The following is a 10,384-nucleotide window of genomic DNA, read 5'->3' as shown; positions in this document are numbered from 1 at the left end:
CTTGGAGGCAAGGGGCAGGAGGAATGGGTTGGGGAACTGCGGGAGGGGGACTGAGGGAGACTATGACTGGAATGTAAATAAATAAAATAATTTTTTAAAAAAGCCAAAAACAAACAAACAAAAAAAACCCTTAAGGCTGAATCTGACACATTTGATTTAAAATATAAACCTTAGAGAACCAAGGACATACTTTCCCAGTTTTTTATACACACATATATACATACCTACTCATAGTCTTTTGTATTTTCTATCTACCATCTATCAATCATCTATCCATCCGTCCGTCCATCCATCCTTCTTCCATCTTTCCTTCCTTCCATCCTTCCTTCCATCAATCCATCCATCCTTCCATCCATCCATCCGTCCATCCATCCATCCATCCATCCATCCATCTGTCCATCCTTCCATCCATCCATCCATCCTTCCATCCATCCATCCGTCCGTCCGTCCATCCATCCATCCATCTGTCCATCCTTTCATCCATCCATCCATCTGTCCGTCCATCCATCCGTCCATCCATCCATCCGTCCGTCCATCCTTTCATCCATCTGTCCATCCTTCCATCTATCTATCCATCCATCCATCCATCCATCCATCCATCCATCCATCCATCCAGGGTTTCCCCCTTGTGTTACTGTTAGACTATTAAAGAGCCATCAGGTCATGTGAGATAGATCTCATTATCTTAGTTTTTAGTTTAGCAGTGAAATCTCTCAGGCTTCTTCCACTTCTTCAGAAGAAAGGACAATTTATGGGAGCAGGTAGGCAAACGGTAAACCTCAGCAACCTCTCAGGGAACAAGTCTTGTGGCTTGAGTTAGGTAAGTATGGAGGTCACACATGTGGCAGACAAACAGCCACATGGTGTTTGTCTGTCAGAGCAGGCTTTATTTAAAAAAAAAAGGACCACTCAGAGAGGATATGACTAATAGAGTCAATATGAATTCTATTATCCAAAACAGATCCTACCTGCAGTCTCAGAGCATTACCGTGAACGATTATACTTTGCAGGGAACCTGGTTGTCTTGTTATAGAGTCTCACTGAGACTCTCGGATGAGGTCCCGATGGTACGCCATGTCTTTTCGTTACATATAAGGCAAAAGGATGTTTCTAAATCAGAAAAATTCAAGGCAAAGTTTAATAATATCCTTTTTGTTTTGGGATGTTTTTCCATCGACGTTAATTACTACACAAACTTTTTTTTTTTTTTTGAAAATAGTCCTGGGCCATTGATTAGGGCCAGGTGTGATGCCAAGGGTAACCTGAGGTACCTGGTGATTCTCTGTAGCTACTGGGCTGGAGCTTGACCAGGGCAACATCAACAAGGACAGGGATCGGGGCTGGAGAGATGGCTCAGTGGTTAAGAGCACTGACTGCTCTTCCAGAGGTCCTGAGTTCAAATCCCAGCAACCACATGGTGGCTCACAACCATCTGTAATGGGATCTGATGCCGTCTTCTGGTGTGTCTGAAGAGAGCTACAGTGTACTTATATATAATAAATAAATAAATTAAAAAAAACAAACAAGGACAGGGATCACTGGGGGTGACAGGATGTCATCTGACAATGGTTCCCTCACTGCGGAAGAGGATAGAGCCCTGTTTCTCAGACGCTCACAGTGGTAGTTCTTGTCTGGTGCCTTGACTCCCCATGGCTAGAGCCCTGTTTCCCAGACCTGATTTGTACAGTTACCCACAATATGCTTGGACCCGAACCAACCACACAACAGCATGTCCTGCACCTATGTATAAGTTTTTGTGGTATCTGCCTTTATAAGCTGCCCCTGAGATGGACCGCCAACATAAGAGAGACCCTGTACCAATATAAGAAAGTATTTGGAAAAAGACTTCCATTTTGAGTAGTAGTCAGTAGAGTTTAAGTTCCCAAAACTTCCATGGGAACTGACGTCTTACTTGGCAGAAAGAAACGTGCACGTGGGTAACTGATATACTGGTTGACAAGTTAGGACATAAATGGTAGACAAGGCAAGTCCCGTGCCACAACTGGGTGAATGCCCCAATGGGAGCAGGATAAATGTATGACAAACACATGTCCCTAAGGAAATCCTCTATCCTAGTCTGGCTCGAAATTCACTATGTAGACTAGACGAGCCTTGAACTCATAGAGTTCTACCTTCACCTGTTCCGTTGCTGGATTAAAAGTCTGTGCTGCAAGCCTGGTGTTCATCCCCACCCACTTCTCTCTTGGAAGGTAAGTGAGACTCTAAAGGTGGGTCTGAGCTGCCTTGGACGGGATCATAGTCTGCTAGAGCTGTATAAGGTTAGGACAATCGCTTAGTATACAGGGTTTCCAGTGAGATTCCTAAAAAAGAAAAAGTATAGGTTTACAGTGGGGAGGGATAAGGCCTTAAACACATGCTAATTGTGTGATGTGATTCTTGGTTAACTCTGGGGCAAGAGGCCACTTTCCTGTGTCCCCATAGCTCTATCTGTTAGATTTGTCCAGGGCCTCTTTCTCTGCCTGTCCTCTGAGATGACCGTTATTCTCACTGCCACACAGAAAAACCATGCTCTACATCTTCCTGTGAATCTGTGATGCTCACTTCCCCAAAGAACGTTTACCAAGACCCCAAGCAAGCAGAGCTACTGGCATCATAAGGATGACAGACACACATCGACTGAAGGAAAGAACCCTTGCTCTGCCCCCCAGGAATTGAAGACAATCAGACAATGAGTATGTGCTATGGGCTACTCATCATCTACATGATATGGGATCTCCCTACTTCTCTGAAACCTATAAGACAGGACCCTATTCTACCTTGGGCCTAAAGTCTTCCCAGAGTCACTGACAAGATATCTTTCTTAGTATTAATAACTCTTCTAATTAATCTCTTGTTCAAAAGACAATTTGAAGGCTGGAGAGTTGGCTCAGGTTAGAGTTCATGTTACTATTGCAGAGGACCGGGGTTTTGTACCCGGCACCCATATGGTGACTTATAACCATCTGTAACTTCAGTTCTAGGGGATCCAATGCCTTCCACTGACCTCCATAGGCACCAAGACGGGTACACGATATTCATGGATACATGCAGGCAACACACACTAACACGTACTATAATTGAATGTTTTTTAAAAAGGAGAGTCTGCCTCAGTGTCACCTTTGAATCTCACTATTGAGACACTTAAAATTGGCTTGTGGCAAAATGACTCATAAGTGGTCAGACACCTTGTCACTGCAAAACTGAACGTGATGATTTCCCAGTGGAAAGGGGAGCATGCGACATCAAGTTAAAGCCACTAAGGCAGAGAGACAGGATATGGTAGAGCAGATGCGATGCCTCCAGCTAGACAAACATCCCCACATCCCTGCACCTTTCAGAGGAATCGTCTGAAGCAGATACACCCCCTCATCACTCTCTCCAGGTTTATCTTCAGCCTTCTGATGTGACCACATCTCCTGCTTCTTGCCTTGTCTACCTTGGTATCTCTGCACTTTCCAAGAGGCTCCTACTTGTAGCTGGGGTTCCATGGCCGACGTCTACCCTTCCTATTGAATTCTGCATTACTGCTTTCTGTTGCCCTGATGAAGCACCAGGACCAACAGCAATCCGAGGAGGAAATGTTTACTTCATCTTAGGCTTCTAGGTCACAGGTCACTGAGGGAGGTGAAGGCAGGGACTCAAGAAGAGCAGAGGAAGGAACCATGGAGGAAAGGCGCTTGCCCACCAGCCTAGGGATGGTGCTGCCACCTATGGAGGGATGGTCCCACCCACAGGAGTCATCAGTCAAGATGAGTCCCCATAGACCCACACACAAACCGATTTGAGGGAAGCAATTCAGAATTTGGATGGTTTTAAATTCCCCTCCCAAAAGACTTTATATGAACACACTTCTTCCAGTAACGGAGGAGATGAGGGTGCCCTAAAACTCCAACAAAAGTAGGTGTTGGATATGAAGGTAGCTGGACTTTTGCTATTTTATAGGTTCTTCTCTCTTCTACTCTTCTCTACCTTTTTTCTTCCCTTTGAACCCCCTAACTCTAGGTAGGAGAAAAAAAAAGTTAGAAGGGAAGGAAAGAGATCCCTGAATAAAGTCAGGAGACAGACAGGGGCTCATAGTTATTATTGTTAAACTCTTCCTGCTGATTAGGGGCATTGAGTTCCTTGGGGCAAGTTTGATCTTCACCTTCGGGATGTCTAATTTCTTCTTGTTGTTTCTTCTTTGTGCACAAATACTTAGCAATCCACAACCAATAACCCACAACAACCAACCACCTCTCTTGGGACCCTAGCATTTATACACCCTCTGAAAGGTCCCCAGAATTGCAAATGTCATACAATCCCAGAAACCATCTGGCAAAAGAGGCAAATCATAGTCAGCTACTGTGCACAATCTGAAGCAACCCCAGGTTGGGGGTGTTTTGTGCACTGTGTATTCAGATGCTGGTTTTTATGCCCAGACATCTGGTTGCAGTCCAGATAATGGCTTGGTTAAGTATTTCCAGTGGCAATGCTATGTGAGATTGTTTCCCATCACCTCTGATTGGTTGATAAAAGAGCTGATGAGCCTATTAGCTGGGCAGAAGAGATAAGGCAGTACTTCTGATCCCAGTCAGGGGTCCCAAAGGAGACCAGAGAGTAGAGAAGGACCACAAGGAAAAGAGGCATGGAGAGACCACACGGAGGGACCAGGAGGAATCACCAGGAGACCAGGATGAGAGAGAGCAGCCATGAGAAACACACCTGGACCACTACAAACCAGGGCAAGACCAGATGGCAAGCAATGGGACACCAGGGTAATACCAGCCTCATCGGGTTAGAGAGATCAGAACATGCCCAACTTAGGCTTGCAGTTTATTAATAAAAATACCAGGTCTAGAGCCAGTGTAGAAGAACCCTGCTGTTATTTGGGAGCAAAAGGGGCACAAAAAATTACTTTTGTAGCCTTGCATCCCACACCTGGAATTAAAATGAAAACACATTCTTATAACACTTCTGTGTTTTTTCTTTAAAGAAACTGAAATTCCAAAATTGTCAAAATAGAGGGTGAACTGGCTGCAACTGGTGTTGTCACTGATCCACAGGGTTAAGGGATGGGCTGTATTCCTCTTCTTCTTACTCTCCATTTGTATCCCTCTGGGAGCTGCACACTGGATCAGATGGCATTCTCCAATAGAAGAGGAAAGGTTATCTGTTAAAACCACAAGGCTAGCTAGCTAAGCTTCCCTGCTAGAACGTCCAAACCTTCCAAACTATGTTAATGCTTTTTTTTTAAGATTTATTTATTTTTATATGTATTGGCATTTTGACCGCATGCATGTCTGTGAATTTTTCAGATCCTCTAAGTTCTAGGCCAACCAAGGTTACATAGCAAAACCCTGTCTTTCAAAAAGAGAGAAAGAAAACACATAGAGGGTGTAGACGTACTTCAGTGGGTAAAAGCTGTCCGGTGCCAAGATGTCATCCTGACTCCTGAGTGCAATCCCTGGAACCTGCATAAAGTAGGAGAGACTGACTCTGCAAGTTGTCCTTTGTCCTCAACGTATACTGCAGTGTGTGTGTGTGTGTGCACACTCACACACACTCACACACACTCACACACACTCACTCACACACTCATATGTGCAGTCACACACTTATACACATTCACACTCACATTCAGACATACACACTCCACTCACACACACACACACTCACACACACTCACACACACTCACACACACTCACTCACACACTCATATGTGCAGTCACACACTTATACACATTCACACTCACATTCAGACATACACACTCACACACACGCGCGCACACACACACACACACACACACACACACACACACACACTAAAGTACTTGGCTGTACAAGTGTGAGGACTGGACTCTAGATCCCAGAAACCCATTGAATGCTCAGTGGGCTTGATGGCCCTCCTGTAATTCCAGAGCTCAGAAGGCAGACATGGGATCTCAAGAGCAAGCCAACTAGTGAGTCTGTAGAACTAGAGTTTTAAAAAGGTTACTCATTGTCAGAGTCCGGATGTGCAGGGCCGGACGTGCCTGAGGGAGAGCCAGAGACAGGACTTGCCAAACCAGCTATCAGCCCCAAGGACACTGACCATCCGTAGCCACCCCCTCCCCTTCCTTTACCCCCCTGAGTGAGATGAGCCACCCTACCTGCCTGCCGAGCTGCTAGAGAGCACGTACACCTTGCTGATGTAATTTCGCGCCGAAAGTAACTGTGCACCATTTGAATTGACCAATCATGTGTAACCTCGAGAATGCCCCTAACCTCCCCTATATAAACCCCCGAGTTTGGAGGCTCGGGGTCGATTCCTCTGTCTCCTGTGTGAGATACGTGTCAACCCGGGATCCCGCTAAGACCCGGGATCTCGTTAATAAAGCTACCTCGTGCTTTTACATCAAGAATGGCTACTTGTGGTTCCTGGGGGCACCCCACCCTGCGATCGGAGCGAGAGACACGTTCCCCGTTTAGGGGTTCGCTCTTTCAAGTCAAGTCTAGCAAGCTCTGGGTTCAATTGAGAGAGCCTGCCTCAAAGAATAAGGCAGAGAGTGACAGAGGCAGACTCTTGTGTCAGTCTCAGGCCTTTTGGCACACACAGGTGTGCTTTTGGACACACGGGCACACCAAGAAAGCAAGCAAATGCTGCTGAGGATGTGAACAAAAAGAACCCTTATCTATGTGGGTAAGAATGTGAACTAGTGCAGTCACTATGGAAATCAATTTGGAGCTTCCTTAAAAGTCTAAATATAGAATCACCATATGATCTAGTTTTACTATTCCTGGGATATCTACTTGACAGAATGTAAGTCAGCATACGGCAGATCTGAACCTAGTTATGTCTTCTGCTTCCCTGTTCAAAATAGCCACAATGCAGCCCCCCTCCCCCCCAAAAATGCTTGTCGGCAGATGAAAGGATAAAGAAAAAGTGGTATAAGTACACAATGGGGGTCTGGTCACACAAAGATTAAATTATGTCATTTACAGGCAGATAGATGGAACTGGAGATCATCATAGTACCCCAAACAAGCCAAACTCAGAATAAATATTACATTTTCTTTCATTTATAGAACTTGGATGATATATCTAATATTTAGTATCTAACATATAGTATATAACATAACATATAATACATGTAACATATACATATATAATAACATAAGTGATGTGAAAATAGGAAAGTATGTAAGGGGAAGGAGGAGTAATAGGTGAAAAAATATTGTATGTTCTTTCTTATACGTGGAACTGATATTCTTCCAACTTTTAATCTTTTCTATTTGTTAACATAGCCATATCCATATAAGTGATGACTTCACCACAGCGCATTCACTGACTTTGTCGTCTGGCACCCGGGATCCTGGTTGAAAGTTTTGCCAGTGCTGGTGGGAGCACTTTCGAAAACATGGGGGAGAGTCATGCCCTTTAATTTGAGTCGCAGTAGGCAAAGGCTGGTTTCTTTACTGAGTTTATCTTTTTCATAAAAATCTTGGCTTTTGGGTTTGGGATTTAGCTCAGTGGTAGAGCGCTTGCCTAGGAAGCGCAAGGCCCTGGGTTCGGTCCCCAGCTCCAAAAAAAAGAAAAGAAAAAAATCTTAACTTTTTATTTTAATTTCTTCTCTGCATTTTTCATTGTTTAGTATTTCTTCCATGGTAGGTAGAGTCTTTCTTGTTCCTCTAACCCATGCTTCCCACTCAGTTGGGATGTCTCCTGCTATTTTCTGTTTGCTGTTTTCACAATCCTTTTCTCTTGAATAGTCTCCCCTCTCCAGTTCTTGTACACAGTAATGTAGTAGTATTGAAAGGAAAATTATACAGATTTAAGGTTTAAAAATATGAAGTTAAAAGAGTAAGTTTCAAAATTCACAGACTCAGGGCTAAACACTGTGAAAAACAAGTCCAGGCAGCCCTGCCCTGCCGCTAGGACTAACAGACCATAAAGATAAAGAAAAGGAATGCAGGAACCAGCCCGAGTTATCAGGACTGACTCAAACCATTAGGCAGAAGGGCACCTCCCCCAGCTTACTCAGAGTCACACCTTAACCAGATGTCCTTCAAACCCTGATACGCCCCTAGCTTCTAAAATCCTGTACGCTCCAGTCAATACATATTCTCCTGCTGTGCTGTAATTTCACTGCCATATTTAAATGAGCCAATCACTTATAGCCGCGCCAGAAATTAGCCAATTGTGTGTAACCGCGCCAAACTCCCTAGCCTTCCCTATATAAACCCCTGACTTTTGAGCTTCGGGGTCGACACCTCTGTCTCCTGCGCGGGATACGTGTTGGCCCAGAGATCTCTGTAATAGGTCTCCATAATAAACCTCGCCTTTGCTTATTACATCCAAAATGGTCTCTCTGTGTCTGGGGTCCGTGATTTCCCAAGACTTGAGTAAGGGTCTCTCTCTTCGGGGATCTTTCATTTGGGGGCTCGTCCAGGATCGGTGTTTCCTGTAGCGCGCCATCCTGAGACTCGAGCCAGGTTCTTTCATTATTTGTTCCCTAGATGGTCCGTGACCATCCCACGTGATCCCTCACCTCACTGGACAAGGCGCTCCAAACAGAGTACACTACACCCCGCCACCAGCTCATGCCTGGGTGCAGCTCAAGGATCCTGGGATCTCCCTGTGGAACTGATATTTAACCTGTGTGTGTGTGTGTGTGTGTGTGTGTGTGTGTGTGTGTGTGTGTGTGTGTGTATCTGAGAGGAGTCCCAGTGAGGATCCAGTATTGATGCAGTAGAGGTGCACACCTTTAATCCCAGCACTTGGAAGGCAGAAGCAGATGGATCTCTGAGTTCGAGGACTAAAGTGGAAAGTCGGTTGTGTAGGATGGTGTTTTGCTGGGGCAAACACCTGAAGGAGTGTTCTCCTGAAGTGGACACAGGTGAAAGGCTAAGGCAGACTCATGAAGGAACATTTAGCTGAAGCAGACACAAGTGAAAAAATAGGCCTGCGAAGTTTAAGAAAAAAAAAAAACACATATTTGGGTCATTCGTGTTACAAGAATGACAAATCTTTTACTGAGATTCACAGAATATATACCCCAAGCTCACTGGGTGGAGAAATCCAGGAAGCACAGTGGAAAAACAGGCTTATGCCCTCATGAACAAAGAAACAGGGACAAAAAAAAAAATAGGAACCGATTTAAAAGTGTTACTGCCCAGGTATACCACCCAGGTGTACAGCCCAGGGCAAACAAAAAGGTCAGGGTGTTTCTTTGTTAGGAACAAAAAGCTTCCATATGCATCAGCAAGGCTCAACAGGGGTCAAACATTGACGGGGCCCAGGAGGGTTTGACAAGTCCCCCCTTTTTTTATTTTTTTAAGTAGCGCCTGTCTTAGGACACTTTGGGGAGCCAACCCCTTTCCCATCTCTGGGAATATCTACCTGTCCCAGAACCCCTGCCTTAGGTGGGCATTGGTCCCAAAGAGTTGCCCATCTTTGGCTAACTACTTCTCGTGAAGGCTGAGTCAGATTTGGGCAGAGGGAGTGTCTCCTGCCAAGGAGAGCAACAACTGCATAGTTGCTGCCCAGGACTGGGAGTGCTGTCTACACTTGTGATAAGAAGCACAAGGCTGGGGCTGGGGATTTAGCTCAGTGGTAGAGCGCTTACCTAGGAAGCGCAAGGCCCTGGGTTCGGTCCCCAGCTCCGAAAAAAAAAAGAACCAAAAACAACAACAACAAAAAAAAGAAGCACAAGGCCAACTACCGTGGTGCCCGAGGGCCATAACACCAAGGGCCATAAGCTGTTCCTATAAAAGCACTGACTGTTGATTTAAATTTAGAATTCCCAATTGTCAGCAGTTTCTCCTGAAAGTTTATCCACTGTGCTTGCCTTAACATCAGATTGGGAGAGGGCAGTCCCAGACACCGCAACCTCAGTGGCAATGGCTGCTACAATAGCAGCGATGATGTCAAAGTCTCTCTCATGATGGTTCAGGATCAGCTGACCCTCTCCTGAATGACCAGCAGGCAATGGAACTATGCCTGAGATCCGCACAACGAGGGCAGAGTTCCCTGGTCCCCAGCAGCTTTATGTAGACAGCATTCCTGTGAAGAATAGTCAACACTATCTCCAGCATTAGCACCATTAGGGTAACACAAAGATCATCAATCCATTGTTCCAAACACATAAATCTTCTTGAATACTCAGAACATTAATGTTAACATTTTTGCTAAATGAATAACAAAAGTAACTGTCTAAGCTTCTTGGGTCAAAGCAATAGTGTTATTAATTAAATAGCTATACTACTATACCACAATAGTCAAACCCATTATTCTATTGCTTCTGTTTAAAGCCTGCCTCACTTCTTCCAATATTTTCAAGCCTTATTCAGAATATCAAAATTCTATAATACTCACAAGCAAAAAACAAAAGCTGGTACCTGCCAGATTTCAACACAGTAACAAAAT

The sequence above is a fragment of the Rattus norvegicus genome, chromosome 14 (genome assembly GCF_036323735.1).
Source record: "Rattus norvegicus strain BN/NHsdMcwi chromosome 14, GRCr8, whole genome shotgun sequence".
NCBI classification, from domain to species: domain Eukaryota; kingdom Metazoa; phylum Chordata; class Mammalia; order Rodentia; family Muridae; genus Rattus; species Rattus norvegicus.
Note: the sequence above shows the minus strand (reverse complement) of the source record.